The sequence below is a fragment of the Microtus oregoni genome, unplaced genomic scaffold (genome assembly GCF_018167655.1).
Source record: "Microtus oregoni isolate MIOR12 unplaced genomic scaffold, Mior012 000002F_ref0000024, whole genome shotgun sequence".
NCBI classification, from domain to species: domain Eukaryota; kingdom Metazoa; phylum Chordata; class Mammalia; order Rodentia; family Cricetidae; genus Microtus; species Microtus oregoni.
This window is the reverse complement of record NW_024543061.1, coordinates 63,968,005-63,974,108: the sequence shown is the minus strand read 5'-3', so window position 1 is coordinate 63,974,108 and position 6,104 is coordinate 63,968,005.

The following is a 6,104-nucleotide window of genomic DNA, read 5'->3' as shown; positions in this document are numbered from 1 at the left end:
GATTTCCAGAGATGGACATGTCTATTGGGTGATCATATGAATGAATGTAGCACACAGGCAGCCTCTGCACTTTCTAAAGGATGGAGCACACCACTAGGCTGGTCATAAGTAGTAATGGCTCCATATCGGAAGAGTCAAGGACTTCCAGCGTAGCACTCAGATTGGCCTGGCTGACTTTGAACTTGAGGCAATACTCCTGCCTCAGCTTCTCCAGCACTGGTGCTACAGGCATATGCCACCATACTCAGCTTCACATTCATTAATTTTGTTAATTAGTAGAAGCTGTTGACTTCTACCCTTTCCCCAAAATGTCCCCAGTAAATGACAAGATCAAAGAAATTGCATGCTTTGCAACCCTTGAGACCATCGTTATTGGCACTGGAGACCCTGGCTGATAAGGGGGCTATCCTAACTTCTTCATTACTGTAAACCACTGAGCATCACTTAAAAGCTTGCCTTCATGGTAAGATATTCTAGGAGTCTCATGTCAAAGATGTTAAAAACATAAATGACAACCATCTGAATCTCCAAACATACTAGAGCCAAAGAAAAAGGACTTGCCAGGACATCTTATCCCCCCCTGAACTGTGGCTTTGGAAGCAAATTCACACATTTTACTGAGAATAACCCAGGCTGGATCTTTAGAAGATAGATTCAGTAGAACTTTCATAATGGTTGCATCTCTTCCCACTCCTTTTGAATTTCAGCTCAACAAATAAGTCTCTAGAGCATCTCATCTTAGTCCTTACCTGCTCTTTACACATTTTCAATCTTATATCTGATCCCATAAGAGTTGGTGACCATACGAAGGCCACACTCCTCTGAAACCAACTGAACACTGGGTTTTTTTATATGCATCCTTTTTGAACATAAATTACTCCAAACAGTCAGGCACATCTATGCCCCATTCTGGTGACAGTCACAACTGGTTTGTGACTTTTGTTGGCTTATGATTTAGAGGCCTACATCAGTTTAAGTTGGTCCCCTCTTGAAAGTGATACCTTAGCCCCACATCTAGATAGCATCACTAGTGGGTGATCACCCTAGCCAATGACATTGTCCTTGAAAATGCTTCATCTTCTATGTCAGAGATGACTTTACTCATACACTAAAGCTGTCACCCATAAACACTGTCTCCTAACATACGTGTTGGATTCAAGACATCCTCCACTTCCTTTAATATTAGAATTCTACTACATTTTGTAATCCTACTTAATTTCCTGAGCATACTTCTTGTTCTCTGATAAAGCATACACTTAAAGGGAAATCTGATAGAGTTTATTTAAATTAATGGAGATTGTGGTTATCTATAGGGATCCCTTCCTCACATCAGTTAAAACCATGACTCCTTAGAGAAGCACCTCCTTCAGTCTCATGATGACCTAATTTCCCTTCAGCTTTCTACCATGACCTCCACAGTCATGGACTCACTTTGGTCAAATACACCAATAGTACATCTCTTTCAAATGATGACCCAAGATATGTGTCCACAAGCAATTTTACAGTTTTTTATTTCCTCCCCTGCATGTTGACTCTGCTGAAACCATACCCCAGTCCACACTTCATATTAAGATTTCTTATAATTGATAATCCACTAGGAGCTTGTTAATTTATATCAACCCCAGGACTCTGGGCAAATGAAGAGTACTTAATCATATCACTAGGGCTTTCCACAGCCCTAGAAGTTGGCAGCATTTTCATAAGCACAGGAGCCTTTGTTCGACTGAAAACACAACTACCAACTAGCACCTGGTGGCCCTGTCAGGTGCTGGTCAAAGGATGAATAGTGTGTTATTCTTAATGTAGCAAGTTCACAGCTAGTCCAAATGGTAAAGAGTAACATTGATCCTTGCTTGTTTACTAGCCATAGAAAGATGGGTTTGTGTTATTCAGGATACATCATATTGTGTGTATATTAATCTGGACAAAGAGGAATAGCTATGAGACATAAGATAAACAGCTAAGATTCTTGTTAATCACCATCTTCTAACAGGGTCTCTCAAATTCATGAGAGGTAGCTCACTTACCCTTGTGTCTGCTGTTGACATAGTAGAAAACCAGGTCCTGAACACTCAAAGTATGCCTAGAAAGTCTTTTTCTCATTATCACCATTGTTGGCTTTAAATGGTCAAACCAAGATGTCTCACTTGCCTTGGACACTGGCCAAATTATGTAACACTTTATCCATCTCAGTATTGTTGAAGTTGAGGTATCATGGGATGAATTTCACTGAATGCCTGTAATGGTTTCTTTTTCTTGACACATTAATTCCCTGTTTATAATCACAGCACTGAGGGCAGACAAACTGAAATGCTTAGGTAAGCAGGGATATGGACAAGTCAAAGCAATGAGGTCAAGAGTCTCTGCCTCAAGGAGATGCGTTCTTTAGATCCACAGAAATTCTCCCTGAATCTAAACAGAGGAATGTCACCACCATAAATACCTCATAACCTTGGATGCAAGCTTTGATGCTCCTTCAGCTGGCAGGATGAATGGTTCTGTTTGAATCATTCCACAGTCATACGGAGCTGTTTGGAGAACACCCCTGGATCCACCGTTTCTAGAGTGGCTCCCCCATCATTCTGAGAAATTTCTTAGCTAACTTGTTCTGACACTGTCAGAAAAAATTGCAAATGTGGATAGGCCTAGAGGATCAATTACAAATAAAGGATGCAGATAAGGTTCACAGCAACTTATATGAAAACTTTGGCGTCAGCTAGAATGTCCTGAGCTAAGGGCCTGGCATGGTGCTTCATTGAATGCAGGGACCATAGACAGTCTGCTTAGGATTTGAGACAGGCTTTCTGTAGAGGGATGGTTACAGTAAAAGTCAGACGACACAGTATGGAATAAAGACTTACACATTTTATATTCAAATGTCCTTATATGACCACAAAGATCAAGAACATCCAGAAAAGCAAGATGTCTCTAAGAGAATAAAATAAGGTGACAGTGACCAACACAAAAGCTTTGAGGATAGATAAATGATCAATCCGACAATTCAAAAATAACTGCTCATGCCAAGTTCAGTGAGCTTCAAGGAATCACAAGCAACTCAAATTTATCAGGGACATTTAATAGAGGCAGAGAGAACTTTTAGAAGTCAAACAGACTCTTGATGCTGTACCCCAGCTTCTCGAGTGATGGGATTGTTGCATCCCCAGCTCAATGTTTCCTCTTTTCTTTTTTCCTTTTTAGGCTCTACTAATTACTGGATAAACAGTCCCTCTAGCTTTCTAGCTTTCTGTTCTATTGCAGTCCAGGGAGAATGGCTGTGTAGACCTGATTATTCCATGTGGTAGAATGTCAGAGCTCTTTTGTTTCAACTTTGTTAACTCTTACTTCTTGATCATCTTGATCATTTCTTCAGCCCTGTATCTAATTTCCTCATGGAAAATATCCCACACTTCCCTGTCTTCAGTCTTAGTTAATTTAATACTGACCTTTATCTCAGTATCTTTGGTACTCTATCATGTTGAATTTAAATCGAGGCTGTGCCTTTGCAAATTCAACTATTTACTTAGAATCTGTAAAGTGTGGACGTTGGCACATGTAATATATGCTTATTATATATAAATGGTTGATTATTGTTTGTTTTCTGACAGAAAATTGGCTTTGATTCCCAAACTCATTGATAGTTTATGCTTGATTCGAGTAATTGGACTTCTACTTTGTCCATGTGCCTCATGACAAAGTCTTTCTCAAGTAGCAGTTCCAGGAATTGTTCTACCATATGCTCTGCTTGGATTTCATTTGCTGTCTTGATTATCTCTCCATATCAATGCCTGCTTCAAGATAGGAGACCTTACCTTCCAACAATAATTTATAGATAAAGAACATCAAGTGACAAGGAAAGTATTGAAAACAAACGTGATATGATATGCTCAAAATTCTTTCAACAATGACTGTGGCTGCAGTATTGGAAAGTAAGAATGTTCAAATGTAGAGATAATATCACCAATTAAACACCAATTAAAGTGTAGTAAAAAGTGAAATGTAATAGAGATGAGGGGGTATATGTGAAAGATAGCTTCCCCAATGTTTAATTATAGGAAATAAATTGTTAAATAAAGAAAATATATTCATGTGGCAATAATGACCCATATGTTGCAGCCCTAAATTATAACTGATTCAATTGTATGTACTCGAAATATAAGAACAAAATATGTAGATAGTGCAAATATATCTTGGTGGTATATAACGCATCCATGACTATATCCCTAGAAGCCTTAAAAGGGTGCCACTAGAGTTTATAGACACTCTCCTGGGAGAGAAGGGCCAGATATATAAGATCCAGAAGGATCCAGCCCCAAATTCAAGAAAATAAACAGAAACAAAAGAAAGACAATAGTCAATGTGTTGAATGTCTTGATATGTTGAGTAAAATCAAGACAGAAAAAATCTTTCAGGATTTCTGAATTTGGTAAGAAGAGTTTTGCTATTGATTTTTAAATATGTTTCCTATGAACTATGAGTGAATGACATAGTAGGGACTGTGGTGATAAGAGCAGAATGGCAGATTGAAGACACAGACAGGGACCCAGTTCACCATTTAATGTGGTTTCTTTCTTTTCTTTTTTTTATATCTTTCTTTTTTATTAAAAATTTCTGCCTTTTCCCCCCTCTGCCTCCCATTTCCCTCCCCATCCCCCACTTCCCTCCCCCTCCCTCTCCAGCCCAAAGAGCAGTCAGGGTTCTCTGCCCTGTGGGAAGTCCCAGGTGTCCGTGTCATCCCCCCCCCTTTTCCATCCAGGTCTAGGAAGGTGAGCATCCAAACAGCCTAGGCTCCCACAAAGCCAGCATATGCAGTAGGATCGAAATCCAGTGCCATTGTTCTTGGCTTCTCAGCAGGCCTCATTGTCTGCCATGTTCAGAGTCCGATTTTATTCCCTGCATTTTTAGACCCAGTCCAGCTGGCCTTGGTGAGTTCCCAATAGATCAGCCCCATTGTCTCAGTGGGTGGGTGCACCCCTTGCGGTCCTGACTTGCTTGCTCATGTTCTCCCTCCTTCTGCTCCTCATTTGGACCTTGGAAGCTCAGTCCGGTGCTCCAATGTGGGTCTCTGTCTCCATCTCCTTCCATCACCAGATGAAGGTTCTATGATGATATGCAAGATATTCATTAGTATGGCTATAGGATAGGGCCATTTCCTCAACTGCCCAAGGAACAAGCTGGAGACATCTCCCTGGCCACCTGGGAACCCCTCTAAGTCAAGTCTCTTGCCAGCTCTAAAATTGGCTCCCTTAATTAAGATATATACTTCCCTGCTCCCATATCTACCCTTCCTTTATCCCAACCACCATTTTACACCTGTCAGAATGGCTAAAATAAAAAACACCAATGATAGCCTTTGCTGGAGAGGTTGTGGAGGAAGAGGCACAGTCATCCATTGCTGGTGGGAATGCAATCTTGTGCAACCACTCTGGAAATCGGTGTTTCGGTTTCTCAGGAAATTCGGGATCAACCTACCCCAGGACCCAGCAATACCACTCTTGGGAATATACCCAAGAGATGCCCTATCATACTACAAAAGTATATGCTCAACTATATTCATAGCAGCATTGTTTGTAATAGCCAGAACCTGGAAACAACCTAGATGCCCTTCCATGGAAGAATGGATGAAGAAAGTGTGGAATATATACATATTAGAGTACTACTCAGCGGTAAAAAACGACATCTTGAATTTTGCATGCAAATGGATGGAAATAGAAAACACTATCCTGAGTGAGGTAAGCCAGACCCAAAAAGATGAACATGGGATATACTCACTCATAATTGGTTTCTAGCCATAAATAAAGGACATTGAGCCTATAATTCGTGATCCTAGAGAAGCTAAACAAGAAGGTGAACCCAAAGAAAAACATATAGTTTTCCTCCTGGATATTGTAAGTAGACAAGATTGCCGGGCAAAAACTGGGAACTGGGGGTGGGGTGGGATGGGGGAAAGGGGAGATGGGGAGAGAAAATTTAATGTGGTTTCTACCTGCTTACTTGTGGTCTTTTTCCCCAGTAGCGATCACTATCCAAGAGAGGAACAGAGCTTTCCCTTACACAACTCTCCCATCATTGCCCAACAATTTATCAGAATTCTTACTAACTCTAAC